The sequence below is a fragment of the Tamandua tetradactyla genome, chromosome 25, assembly GCF_023851605.1.
Source record: "Tamandua tetradactyla isolate mTamTet1 chromosome 25, mTamTet1.pri, whole genome shotgun sequence".
Classification (NCBI taxonomy): Eukaryota; Metazoa; Chordata; class Mammalia; order Pilosa; family Myrmecophagidae; genus Tamandua; species Tamandua tetradactyla.
This window is the reverse complement of record NC_135351.1, coordinates 30,752,709-30,767,513: the sequence shown is the minus strand read 5'-3', so window position 1 is coordinate 30,767,513 and position 14,805 is coordinate 30,752,709. Positions and strand designations below refer to the sequence as shown.

Sequence of the window (14,805 nt, the reverse complement as noted above, 5' to 3'; positions counted from 1 at the left end):
GCTTAGGTTTTGTTTAACAGAGGAGAATTTTTCAGTTCTTGTTTTCTTGTTTCTTGCCCTGTTTGTATGGTGCCTTTTCCCCTCCACCCTTAGGAGGGTCTACATAGGTATTATAGACCCCAGCCAGATTTTCCCAGACCAAACTGACCTCCTATCAGGAGGAAAGAGTCACCTGCATCAATTTTCCCTGCGGGTGAGACCCAGTAGGTTGAAAGACTTTCCTGTGAAGTCTCTGAACTCTGTTTTTCTTATCCTGTCCAGTATGAGGTGCTTGTCTGCCTGCAGGTCCCACCAGCATAAGATGATGTGGTACCTTTAACTTTGGCAGACTCTCCTTGCTGGGGGTGTGGTGGAGACAGAGGAGAGGTTGTAGGCTGGTTTTAATGGCTTCAAATTACCAAGCCCTGGTGTCTGAGTTCCTTAAGGGAGGGATCCCACCTGAGCCAGACTTCTCCCCTCCCCTGGGGAAGGCTCAGTTTCCAGACAAGCCCTCAAAAGAGCTTGTTTCTGCCTATGCCTGGGGCAGTTGCAGCCTGAGAAGTCCTGCCCCTGTATCCAAAGGCAGTCAATCCTCCGTAGAAACACAGCCACAAAAAACCTCTGTTTCGTTTTTATTTTTTTCCTTTTTCTGTCATCCCTGACCCCTTGGTGACTGGGCAAAAATGAGTGACCTCCATTTTGACCAGGTTCACCTGAGCTGGGTGGGGGCCTATTTTTAGTAGTCAGAGTTTGTGAATTAATTCCACAATTGGCGTTTGGTTGTGCTCAGCCCCTGCTGCTGGAAAAGTCTCTTTCCTTTCTTCTCTGAGAAGCAGCCTGTTGGGGAGGGTGCCGGCTGCCACAGCTTGGGGAATTCATGGTTCTGTGGGTGCTTGCAGCTGATCCAGCTGGTCCAGACTGGGGTATGCTGTGTGTCCGGTCACTGACGTGGCCCCAGGAGCTGTTCTGTACTGTTTCTGGTTATTTAGTAGCTGTTCTGAAGGACGAACTACATTGTGGACATTGCTAAGCCACCATCTTGGTCCACCATCTTCCTAAAAGCTTGGGATAGAAATTTTACTGAAGAAATATGTTTACTTAAAGGGTAGGTATATGTGACAGCTACTGTTCACTGAGCACCTCCTTCTCCCTGTCCCTTAGGTATGGTCTTAGTTTCCTGGATGCTAAAACAGGTTCTATGTAGTAGATTGAAGTTAAATAATGGGAACTTATTGGCTCATGGTTTTGAGGCTAGGAGAAATTCAAAATGGAGCTGTCAACAAGGCTATCTTTTCTCTGAAGACTGTGCTAGCTCCTGGGAATCCTCGGGTCCTTGACTTTGCTGTCACATGGCAGTGCACATGGTGATGTGTTCTCTCTCTTCCAAGTTCCCTTGACTTCTAACTTCCTGTCCTTTCTGTGGCTTTCTCTCTGTGGTATTGTCTATAAGGCCTACAGTAATAGGATTAAGACACAACCTTATATTCAGTTGGCTACACCTTAATTAAAAATGACATCTTAAAAAGGTTCTGTTTACAGTGGATTCACACCCACAGAAATGGACTAAGATTATGCACACGTTTTCCAGGTGTACATAATTGAACACTCCACAGGCAGGGTTCAGCCCAGTGATTGAAGTGCGGTGTTGGGCTTCCTCTTTCCTTGTTTGTCTACCCCCTCTGCTACATTGCCCTTCAACTCAGTCCCATCAGTTAAAACTGATCTGGCTCTCTTCCTTTAAATTAGTCACAACTGGGCACCAAATATGCAATGATATATAGTGTTAAAGATAAGACAAATTTAAGGATTCAGAAAATAGAGACTTTATTTATCAAAAGGAGACAGTTTGCACACTGGGGAACACTATATGCAAAGACAAAGCTCTCCATTTTTCCCTGAGAAAGGGGCATATTGTATAGTAAATTCAATGAGACAACACAAAGAAAAATATGATTGGTTAAGAAAAAACAGTAAGAAAAGCAGCCAAATAAAGGAATGGAGTGCTAACTAACAAAACTTATTTACCCAAACAAAAGTCCTGGTTTAGGGAAATCAAGACCCAGTTTTAAAGAATGTTAGAATGTCCTAGCCGTTGTGCAGCATCAGAGAGCCTCGGTCACCTTGTTTCACAGGTAATTTGCCTTAGGTATGTGTGGATGATTTCAAGATGTACAGACAAGTTAGTTTTCATTTCAGTCATGTATAAATAAGTTGACCTTTGCTTTAGACACTGTGGTTAAGTTGCCTCCAGGCCCTATCCAATTCATTTAACAATAGATATATATTTTTTTTAATTGTCATTTGGCTTCCACTAGAATTTAAATTTGGAGACAGAGATTTTTTTTCTTTTTTCCATTTACTCAGGACCGAGAATACTGGTGATAGAGAAGACAGATATTAATTATAGGAAATTAACAAAATCCCTCCAACACAGTTTATTTTTAGATGTTGGAATTTTTGCCAAGCCTGACAAATACATCTAATATAGTGAGCTCAAGTCCAGGAATCACATGCTATCAATGTCACCATTTACTGTGAAACGGTGTGTAGGTAAGTCCATGTTATTGTACAGAATATATATGCTGAAATATGCTGGAATAAAAAATTATATGCTAGAATAAAAAATAGTTGACATATTACAGGTTTCATTTTGTTTCTGTCTTTGAAGAAAAAGCAAGAAAAGACTTCTTCTTCTTTCTAAGATGAGGCTCAGAAATGATATTTACAAGAATGGGGGTGAGAGGGGGAAGCCTAGTAAGTACAAGGCCAATTTACTCATTTATCTAGAGGGTGGTGTTAATGTTATCAGAGTGATTGGTTTGATCTTCCAGTGGGATACACTGCAGTATGTTCCTTCCAGTGAATTCATGGGTGTCTCAAGTACTTTTTGAGAAAGTTCCTTCTCAACCTGAGCTATAGAAAGCAGTGAATAAATGTAGTGCTCTGGCTCAGTGCTACTCCAAGTGTGGTCCATGGACTAAGAGTATCAGCTTCACTCTGTTGGTGGTAGAAATGCCAATTCTCCAGACCTAATGAAAATGAGACCGAATGAGAATGAGGGTGAGAGGCGGCAGGCTTGGTCAGTAAGCTGTAATTTTAAACTTGCTTTAGGCGATCCTAATACTTACACAGTTTGAGAAACCCTACTCTGGAAAATAGCAGATCCCTTGCCTCATTATTTCCTTTTGAACTTGCTCACACCAGAGAAACGATGATGAATCAGCTGAAGGTAGATCTATTATTGAAGGATGTGTTATTTTTATTCCCAGCACCCCTCACAGGGTGTCTTGGCCAATATTAATACATTTTCATGAGAGAAAGAGTATGTACTTTTCATGATATGAACTTACAAATTCATTGCCTGTTTTGATTTTGTTTATGGCTTTTCCATAGGACTGTCCTTTCTGTCCCTGGGTCAGGAGTCAGGGAATCCTAGACAGAAACACAGAGAAAGGAGGCCCATCTGTTTAGAGTGACACTGTCCCAAAGCTGCTAATTCCCATCTCTTATTTCCACTCCTGCCCCTTCCTTAGGTGTTTAACTTTTGCTGGGAATCCTATCTGTTCCAGATGGTCCTCTGAGGGTTCGAGCAGTTGGCTGACAGCTGAGGACATGGGTCATAGACATGCCATGCTCTGCTGATGTATGTATGAAATTACAGAAGCAAATGTTCTCAAGGATGTTGACTCAAGAGTCCGAAGAGACCTGAAAAGAGAACATTCTGACAAGAAATAAATGGTTTCTGAGACGAGGAACTGAGAACCAAACTTTGTAGCTTTTCTGGTGTGCTGATTTGAAATGAGGTATGTGCCCTAGAAAAGCCATATTTTAATCCTAATCCCATTTTGTAAAGGCAGCCATTTCTTCTAATCCCTATTCAGTATTCTATTTTTGAAACTGTTACTAGATCATCTCCTTGGAGATGTGATTTAATCAAGAGTGGTTCTTAAGCTGGATTAGGTAGAGGTATGTCTCCACTCATTTGGGTGGGTCTTGATTAGTTTCTGAAGTCCTATAAAAGAGGAAACATTTTGGAGAAAGCTGGAGATTCAGAGAGAGCAGAATAGTAGGACCTAGCCATGAGAAGCAGAGTCCAACAGCCAGCAACCTTTGGCGATGAAGAAGTAAAACACCTCCCGGGGAGCTTCATGAAACAGGAAGCCAGGAGAAGAAGCTCCCAAATGATGCTGTGTTTGCCATGTGCCCTTCCAGATGAGAGAGAAACTCTGACTGTGTTTGCCATGTGCCCTTCCACTTGAGAGAGAAACCCTGAACCTCATCGGTCTTCTTGAATCAAGGTATCTTTTCCTGGATGCCTTAGATTGGACTTTTCTATAGACTTGTTTTAATTGGTACATCTTCTCAGCCTTAGAACTATAAACTAGCAATTTATTAAATTCCCCTTTTAAAAGCCCAACATTTCTGGTGTATTGCATTCAGGCAGCTAGCAAACTAGAACAGTTGGCATGACAGATATTAAAAAATAATCTTGCTTCGATTACACTCCCTAAAGCAGTCCCTGTGTAAGGGCATAATAAATACGTGGACGTCAGCATATTCAGGGCTCTTGCTCCTAATGAGCTTGAGTCCCCAACCCCACTTAACCATCTTCTTGTGTCTGTCATTTCTTAATCCTGTACAGCATCCTTTCTTCTCCACTGTTCTCTAGGGAATTCCCGGCACCTATCACTTTGAGATAGTTTCTCACCCTCTCTCTGATGCCCTGAAACTGCTGGGTAATGGGTCTGAGTGGAGGAATCAAGACTGAATCACATCCTTGGGATGAGAGCCAGCTGATGAGAAGGGCCGACAGGGACCCTCTGACACAAGACTATACCTCTCTCGATTCTACATTTTCACCAAGGAACTTCCTTTGTCTATGCTCCAGGAGCTATTGCAGGGGTGGGGGTGGTGGGGAGGGCTGTACAAGGCAGAGACACCAGTAAGAAGCCTATCAAGTGGGAAAATACTAGTGGAGAAAACAATGGTAAATTTTTATTTCTTAAAAAAATAAATCTTTGATTTTAACATTGTCTTCCTAAGGGTGTTTTTTAGTCAACCAGCCTTCTCAAGAGCAGTAAGAATACAGAGATAAAAGGGGGAAATCTCAGAAGGTGGTTTTTCACTGCCCCTTCAGACCCATTTGGACTTAAATGACAGGCAGGATTGCAGTGTGGGACTGCTAGCAGCATATGAGGAGGAAATGATAACTCCCCTCCATAGAACTCCAATAAGTTGGTTCAATATCACTCTGAACGATGTACACAGAAAATATTGTTACTACAGCTTAGAAGATTACAGGTTTGATTACAGGTTCCACATTTTCTAACAGTAAATATAGATAATTGGAAGCATCACTAGCTGCCACCTGTAGATAACTTCTGATATCAGCTTTTAACCACAGTGTTCAAGTACATGACGCCCCTGGAAAGAATGGTTGATTCTCTGTATAGATAGAAATGACACCCACGAGACTGTACATAGTCTTGGGAAGCAGACAGATACAGCTTTTCATTATATTGCATAAAACTTATTCCTTTAAAAATCTTTACATTTAAAACAAACAAAAACCATTTTTTATTGTTAAAACATTATAAATGAGATGGGATTGATTTTCATTTCTTTAAAGTCTTTCTTCAACATTACATGTGTTTTTACTTCTACATTTTGCTACTGCAAGTTATGTATTTGTGTTAGCAAGAGTTCTCTAGGGAAACAGAACCAACAGGAGAGGTGTTTAAATAGGAGATTTATAAGGTGTCTCATGCAGCCATGGGACTGGAAGAGTCCAAGATCCATAGGGCAGGCTGTTGCTCCAATAGAGGGTCTGGATGAACTCCACAGGAGAGGCTTGCTGGCTGAAGAAGTGGCGAAAGGGCCTCTCTTTCTCCTTAAAAGCCTTCAATGGATTGGATTACTTCTTAGTGGGAGACATGCCTTAGTTGATTGCAAATGTAATCAGCCACAGCTGCAATCAACTGGTTGGTGATTTAATTGACCAGCCAAGAAATATCCTTGCAGCCAGCGCTTGCTTAACCAGACAACTGGGCATAATCACTTGGCCAAGTTGAGACCAGAATGTAATCAAAGCAGTATTGATGTTTCCTTATCTTTCTGCTGCTCCACGTGATTTTCATGTAATTCTTTGGTTACTGATGTCACATATGAACCAGCAATAAGCAATCCTTATTATTTCAAATTAAGATTCCAAGAAAAATGAAGTGATTTAAAATATCCTTTTTAGTTGCAAATCACATTTTCCTCATGCTTTCAGAAAGTCATAACTCACTAAGGCGAGGAAATCATTGCAGATTTGTTCAAGTTGATGAAACTGACAAAAACACTAAAAGCAAAGGAAAAGGGTAAAAATTGGCAAGAATATGATGATCTAAACAACTTAAAATTCATATTTTACATGGAATATAGAAACTTAGAGTTGATTTATTAGAAAATAAAAATTAAGGTAGAATACATCATCCTTAGATGCTTCTAAGACACAGTGCTCCTCTCACTGAGAGGAAGAGAGAGACCAGCATGCAGACCAAATTTGTTATTCTCTCCTATAGTACTTGCTGTGAGTAAGTGTGTCTTCTCTCTATGCCTCTGGTAACTCACTCCTATAAAGAGCTTCATGTGATGCAAGGCTAGGAAAGTGGTTTGTAAGGAGAATGTTATAGAAGGAGGTTATACAATTGATGAACAAATGGGGGGAAGGCAGGGTTCTGTGATTTTAAGACTTACTTTAATTTAATTTTTTCCCAGGGTTTTATCAGCTGAAGGGCTTTGCTTCTTTCAGTTAGAACTGAATCTACCCAATCATCATAGTTTCTCATCTTGGAGATCTGAGTTTTGAAACAATACATCCAAGCCTTTCTGCCTTTAATCATTAGAAGGCAATGCTGAAATCTACCACCCAGTTCTCATCACAGTGGGCTCATCCTCTGTGGTCCTAAGGAGCCCCTTGTTCCCTCTTTCATGTTTCACAGCCACCTAGAGCAGAGGTCTCTCCAAGTTTCATCCCAAAGTTTGGCCTTCAGTGCCACCCTCCCCTTCTTCTGCACATCAGGATTCATGCATATGGAAAAATGTTTTCTACACAATTTAATCCATTTAATTCCTATCTGTGGCTTTGTGTGTAGACAGTGATATTGTCCAAATGCAGGTTAGGGACATATGCAACCCCAGGTCAGTGGTGGAGTGAGTTACCTGTCAACAATCAGGAGTTTCCACTATTGGTCACCTCTGTATCTTTCTCTTTTGTCCTTATATTGTAAGGACAAAATAATATTTGTCCCCATTGTAAACCAGTCGCAGAGGGGAGGAGCATCTGGGACAATAGGCAATGGGTTCAAATCTAGACTCAGACAGTTAGGCCACGTGGTTAAGGCAAATTACTAAATCTCTCTGTGTACTCTTGCCTCATCTGCATTGGAATGAAGATGATAATAGGGAAAACTCAGAGCTGTTATGAGAATTAAGCCTATGTTGTTCTTAGACTAGTGCCTGGCACACAATCAGGAGGCAATATCTGCTAGCCCTTAGTACTTAGAGTTACTTTTCCATGCCAACAGCCATGATGTCTTAATTCATATCGGTGCAGCAAATATGATATAAATGCAGCTTAGTTCTTTTCAATCTGATATCCTGAGGGAGGGCATTTTCAGTAATGAAGTGAGCAGGCTACACTAGTTGCCTCTCTAGTAGACTGGGGGAGGTTAGAGAACTTGGAGAGTTCTGCAGTTTTTTTTGAGATTTCCAACCCAGGATTTGCGTTCTGGGCTGTAGCTGTACCTACAGAAGGCAAGGGCCAAGACAGAGAAAGCTATAAGGGCAGGTCTTAGTGACAGGGTAAATGGGAGCCTCATTCTCACTTCCTCTAATAGTGTTGCTCCATTGGAGAATACATGTCTTCCCCAAGGCCAGGTCCTCACAAAGGGCTGTATAGCCAAGCTGGGGAGGCGGGTCAGGGTCGGCTGCTTCCCAGACCTGGATGAGAGCAGCAGCAGAATCTTCTGATTTTTCAACTCAGCACTACTAGATTCTCTAAGGGACTCACTGTCTGAGGCCAGTGGGGTTCCTTTTCTCTGGTGGCCAGTCCACTGGCTGGGGTGATGAGCTGGGACCCTTTCTCTTTCGTGGCCCGGTGAAGTCTCCAGCAGAGCAGTATTTATTCCTAATGGTAATTATTATTGAGGGGGTCAAGGAACTCGTGGAGGACGGTTTCTCTTATTCAGGCTGTGTTCTGCGCTCCAGGAGTAGAGCCTTCTTCTTAGGGGTTCAGGCCTGGGCTCAGGAAGCCAGGGCTCCACCTCTTCATGGGAGTGGGGTGGGATGTGGGTTTGTAAAAATGTAGGTGGTCTGGCCTTCTGGCTCCTTAACTTATTCTTGGGGTTCTGCACTCTCCGATGTCCCTCACACTGTCACAAGGGCCTGGGGGCTCCGCAGAGTGTGGGGGTACTGCGGAGAGGATGCGGAGTGGGGACTCTCTGCTCGGGAGGGCGATTTTGATGGTCACTGGGTTCCACATTGTCTGCGATGTCAAGCAGACCAAATCCTCCGTTTAAAATAACTTAATCATCAGTTAGAAAAGATCAACGCCATGACGGAAGTCTGGGAAAGCGCCTCTAAGCCTCGGTGAGCACCCACGCCCCGGAACTGGCGGGATCCCCATCTGGAGGCCCCCTGAAGCGTGGGCGCAGCGGGACCCAGTGTGCGCGGAGGACCTGCGAATGCGCTCAGCGCTGGGCAGCCGGCGGCGCACAGGCCTCTTCGGCCAGATCCGTACGCGCCTGGGTTGGGGACAGCCACAGGGGTCCCTGCTTGATCGAGTAAGTGCCATGAGGGACTCGGTTAGCAGACGCCACCGGAGGCGAGGCACGCAATGCTCGGTGGGCGGTTGGGATCCCGCCGCTAGTAAAGAGCGGATCTCCGGGTGCCCTGCACACACTAGTGTGTCATGTAGCGGCTCGCAGGCACAGGGGATACGCGGTACCTCAGCAGTCCAGGTAGCGTCGTTCGCTACTTTAATGCCAGGGCAGGTAGCCCCGACCATTACTCCTTATAGATGATAAAAGACATCAGGAAAAAAAAAGGGGGGGGGGGGCGCTACCAGTGTGGCGCAGCGGAAGCGTGCTGGGCTCATAACCCAGAAGTCGATGGACTGAAACCGTTCTCTACTAGTGTTTTCCTTCTTTGCTCTTCTTAACCGCGGACTAAAAGAAGGGTTATAGATAGGAGAGAGTATTGAATCTTCACAATATGTTTTCCTGAGACTGCATCTAATTTCTGGAATTCTTTGGCGATTTCCTCCCCTCTCCTCCGACGCAAATATTTGCAAAAGACCCTTTTACTTCATTTCGAAAGAGGCGAATCTTTTTTACTTTGAACAGGAGGTGACAAAGTCTCCGTGACTATCTTCCAGTGAATAAAATCAACCTTGCAGTAAGTTATGGTTTTATATTTCGTGCACATCTTATTTCACTCATAGGAAAAACATTGTTATGACACTGTTGGTACTGTAAATCCACGTTGTGTTTTTATTTGGATAGAATCTCCTTCTGGTTTCCCTTCTTTATTCATTCCCATGCATGTATGCTAACTTCAGATCACGTTTATGGTAATAGATTTCTACTCTTCTCTAAAGCAATCTATGTTACAATTATCTTTTGTACTCTTCCTGCACATTTGCATAAACTAGATTTGTGGGAATGTTATGAGAAAAACGGGAAACAAATAATTGTCAGAGATTTTTAACCAATATAGTTCATTTTATGCTCAAAGGCTATTATCAATCACCCTGACACATCACTCTGCAGCAAAAAAATGTACATGAAAATTGAAATATTTAGTGACAATAAAGTGTTTTACACATTTTTCTCTGGTTTGAGTTATCTTTAAATGTCGCAGTAGTATGCTCAGCTTGATGAAAGGTATGGGACCTTTTCTTCAAATCAGTTTCCTTGTTGGTAGATGAAAACTTGTGGCTGGAACCCGAGACTAGCAGGCAATTAGCCTCATAGTGTAGAGAAAGGAAAAGGTAACTTGAGGTCCCACCGAGATTTGAACTCGGATCGCTGGATTCAGAGTCCAGAGTGCTAACCATTACACCATGGGGCCCTGATCAGTTATATTTTCCCTGTATTACTGATAGTCTAATTCTCCATATCCAGGCCCCCCCCCCCCCCCCCCAGACTGATTCTGCCTCTGCTCTAGGAGTAAGTCAGGGAAGTTTGCCTTTCACAAGCCTACACCCAACATCCTTTAGATCAACCTTTCCATCCTTAATGGAGAACGAGTTCCAAACGTCAGGAATCCCTTCGCCCCCGCGCCCAGGCCTTTTTTTCAGATGGTTCAGGACTTGGCGCCCCGCTCCTCTGTTTCTTAATTGAAAAACGAGTGAGGTTGTTGACCCAGACTGAGCAGTGTGCCAGGTTTTACGACAAGTGTTTTATAGTCAGCGCCTCACCGAGGACTCGCTGCAACCCTGTGAGGTGGGGACCAAGATGGCTACTCTACAGATGAGGAAACTGAGGCAGACACTGGAGACCCTGCATTGCGCATCGTTCTGCTTTCATGAAAATCGTCTTTACCTCGGGGTGGTACCTGGCGTTTTGCGGACGCGATATGGAGGGATTCTGCCAAAGCCAGAGGGAGATGCTGGTGGAAATGCTTTATGGAAAACGGAGATGAGTGCGTTTGGACGACAGGGCTGGAAGGAGAGCAAAGCAGGCTTGGGAGCGCAGCTCAGGGGGCGCAGGGGAGAGGGATTCCCTCGGGAGAGTCCCAGGACGGAGCGCGGCCCACGGCCCTCGGAATCCGCTTCCACCTCCTGGAAATACGTGCGCCCAAATACGCTCGAGGACGGTCCCCGCTTCTGTCCCACCTGTCCTTTCCCGCACAGACGCAGGCGCGCACACTATGAAAATCGATGAAACAATCGGTTTCCGCGTGGGGTTCTCGGTGAGTGTCTTAGAGTCGCGTCTTGGTGAACAGCATCTTGGTGACGTCCTCACGCCGGCGGGAGCGCGACGGGGTCCAGCAGAAAGCGACGAACGAGCGCTGCTGCCACTTCATTAGTGGCCTGGGGACCCGCTTCCAGGGGCTCGTCAGGGCCCTTCCCGCGGGAGCCGGCCTGGGGAAGGCTGAGCTTCCTGGTCTGCGCAGCGAGGCTGCGTTTCCTGATTTCGGATTGGGAGCGAGGCCGGCGGTGGGCGTCAAAGACCGCGCCGCCTCTAGTGCAGGATAAAGCGCAAAACAACATTCTGCAAATAACCAAGGCCCTGGAATCTCCAGCAAGTGTCACGCTTTTTGCGGAATTTCCCTGCGGTGGGACTTTTGGAAGGTGACTGTAACAGGGGAAAAGTCTCTAAATCCAGCCTTTTCTGGAAAGCTGCTTTAGGAGTTTTCCTCAAGCCTGGAACAGGTCAAGGATACCTCACTGTCAACCCAAAGGGAACAGGAGACCTCATAGGAGAGAATAAGAATCCTTCAGGAGAGATTTCAAGCGTGAAACCCTGGAAGAAACCAGGAAAATGTCCTTACCAAGGCTTAGTTGGTTAAAGCCCCTGTCTAGTGGGCAGGAGCTCCTGGGTTGGAATCTCACCAGGGCCTCTCTTGTAGGCTTTACATCTTAAATAAGTCTGTTTAAATTGAAGACAACTTGAATTTACTCCAGACGAAGGCTATAATAATCGGACTTTGAATCACTGTATCTGAGATACTTGGTAAAGGAGGATGGTGAAAGGAGTTAGGAAATTATTCATGCATGAATTACCAAAATCTATGCTGAAGCTCTGGAATCAAAAGTTTCTTCTTTCAAACTTTTGTAGCTACTTTCCACATGTCCCAAGAAACATTTTTACTCTGAGTTCAATTTAAAAAGAAGATAAAAATAGATTGTACATGCATATTGCATTAAGTTTTGCAGGATTCTGACCTTTAGGACATCACTGGATATTTTGAAAAAATAGAGTAACAAAATATCTTGAAAAAAGGTAAGAAGAGAAATTAGTCATTAAGCCTACAAAAATACCTTACATGAGACTGGGGCAAATGAGACCTGAAGTCTTGGATCATTTTTTAGACAGATTAAAATAAAGACTTGGAAAAAAACTTCTTCAGACTCAAACTAAAGTTTTCATGATATAGCTGTTCTATTGAACATATTCTCCAAGTGCCTGCCCTTATCTTTAGTAACGTGCAAGGCATTCCTTGCTAAACAAAGGATGACATTGCTCCTAGCCCCTTGGTTCTGGCTGAGGTGAATGGTTCAGCTAGACGGTTACTTCTCTTGTGAGCATTTAGGGGAGAAAAGTTGGCTACATAATTTGTGGGGCCCAGTGAAAGATGAGTATATGGGGTCCCTTGATAAACTATGTAGAGTTTTAGGTCACTGATAGCAGAACTTTAAATCTTGCATGGATCCCGGGCAGATGCATTGGTCACAAGCCCATGAAGGCAGCCCTATTAGGGAGTGCAATTATGTGCCAGAAGATTTTAAAGGACACCTTTAAATGGGATGGAATCTAAAATGATGATCGGTTACATAAGATACCTTTATCAGAAAAGATGTGAGAACTTAAAAGTATTGAATAAATAAATGTTACACTGTTAATACTATTCTTGAAGTTATGGCTTTGTTAGAGGCTTCTCACAACTGAAATACCATTTCCTTCCTGACCAAGTCATTCTTTTCTCAAATGGCTCCTTTTCCTTCCAGGTCCCATGGAATGTCACTTGGCCTGGGATGCTCTAGCATGGAATAGAACACTCCTCTGTTATGTTCTTGCCTGTTGTTGGCTTAGGGACTTGGCTCAACTACCTTTTCTATTCCAACTGGATAGACAAAGTAAAAAAAGGTATCCATGTAAACCTTGGAAAGGAGAAATAGTAAAAAATTGATCACAGATGCTCTCCATATGTGATCTACCTATTTTTAAAAAACTTTTTTTATTGTATAATATAACATATATATCAAGAAAAGAAAGTTATAAGCAATGGCTTTTTGAACATTCATCAACAAGTAGTTACAGGACAGATACCAGAATTTGTCAAGAGCTACCATACCATCATTTCAGAATTTTCCTTCTAGCTGCTCCAGAACGTTGAGACTAGGAGGAATAAATATTTTTCAACATCATTTTTTTTCTTTTTGTCTCCACCTAATTTTGAAGATGGCATCTTTTATCTCTTTTGTGTGTAAATGTGATAACCACTACATTACACAACCTCTTCACCGGAAAGCAAAACTTTAGTAGATCTGTCCTACGTTTCTATGTTCATCAGGACTTGGTTCCTTAATTAGTCTTCTAGTCAGCCTTACTACACGTCGGCGTCAACAATTGCACTTTAAAATTGGTCCATAACAAGCACCGCACAGAGATTAGGTGCATCCAACACCCTGAAATTAAGTATTTAAGTTCTCTCTGAACCTTATAGTAAAATTGGGCCTGTACAGGTTTGAAAGGATTTATGTACCCTGGAAAAGCTGTGTTTTAATCCTAATCAGTCTTGTGAGAGCAACTGTTTCTTCTAATTCCTACTCAGTACTATAGGTTGGAAACTTGACTAGGTTATCTCCACAGAGATACAACTCAATCAATTGTGGGTATTAAATTTGATTAGATGGAGACGTGTCTTGACCCATCCTGTGTGGGTTTTGATTAGCTTACTGGAATCCCATAGAAGAGGAAACATTTGGGGGAGAGTTCCTTTTGAGAATGAGGAGAGAGCTGCAGAACAACATAGCCATGAGAAGCCACGAGTAGCCAGGGACCTTTGGAGATGAAGAAGGAAAATGCCCCCAGTGGAGCTTCAAGCAAGAAGCCTGAAGAGCAAGCTAGCAGACATCACCATGTTTGCCACGTGCCCTTTCAGTTGAGAGAGGAACCTTGAACCTCATCGGCCTTCTTGAACCAAGGAATCTTTCCCTGGATGCCTTAGATTAGACATTTATGGCCTTGCTTTAATTTGGACATTTCTACGGCCTAAGAACTGTAAACTTGCAACTTATTCAATTTACCTTTTTAAAAACCTTTCTGTTTTATGGTATATTGTATTCTGGCAGCTAGCAAACTAGAACAAGACCCATAATCAGAAAAATCTCAAACATCTTACACTGCCAAACTTGATGGTTACTTCTTGATGTGATTGCTTGCTTTTTCTTGCATAACATAATTTTCATTTTCATGTCAGGTATTGTATATAAAAATCATAAAGATGAACTCAATATTGTTTTCTCCCTAAGACCTAAGGCCTCTCATGTGGAAACGGGCACAGGCAAACTTTCTGAGGGGATGTAAAATCCTACCTCTTAATCTTAGTCAAAATCAGGACACACATTAAAGAGACATCTAAGCTGTGGTGGGACATGTGATGGCTGCCCCTCTCCCCCCCAGGTCTGCTTCCTCACCACCAGAATATGTAAAGATTTCTTAATTTGGGAAAAGGGTCTTTGCAGATGTAATTGGTGAGGATCTTGAGATGAGATCATTTTAGATTATCCAGGTGGGCCCTAAATACAATGACAAGTGTCCTTAGACAAGGAGACGACACAAATAGAGGAGAAGGAGTATCTCTGAAGATGGAAGCAGAGATTGGGATAATGCACAGTCCCAGGAATGCTAGGGCGGACACAGAAGCTGTTGAATCCGGGAAGGATTCCTCCCTAGAGCCTCTAGAGGGAGGGTGGCCCTGCCAACACCCTAATTTCAGATTTCCAGAACTGCGAGAGGATAGATTTCTGTTGCTTTAAGTCATTCATTTTGTGGTAACTTGTCATGGCAGCCCTAGGAAACTAATACAGAGCTGTACCTGAAGACTTGTTCA

At 43.3% G+C, this 14,805-nt stretch overlaps 1 non-coding gene across 1 annotated transcript; it reads right to left on the bottom strand.

Annotated features, from left to right (window-relative positions):
* Window positions 1–10,023: 10,023 nt before the first annotated feature.
* Window positions 10,024–10,095, bottom strand: TRNAQ-CUG (transfer RNA glutamine (anticodon CUG)). Its single transcript has one exon. It is a non-coding gene; the product is annotated as a tRNA-Gln (tRNA).
* Between the last annotated feature and the right edge of the window lie 4,710 nt (window positions 10,096–14,805).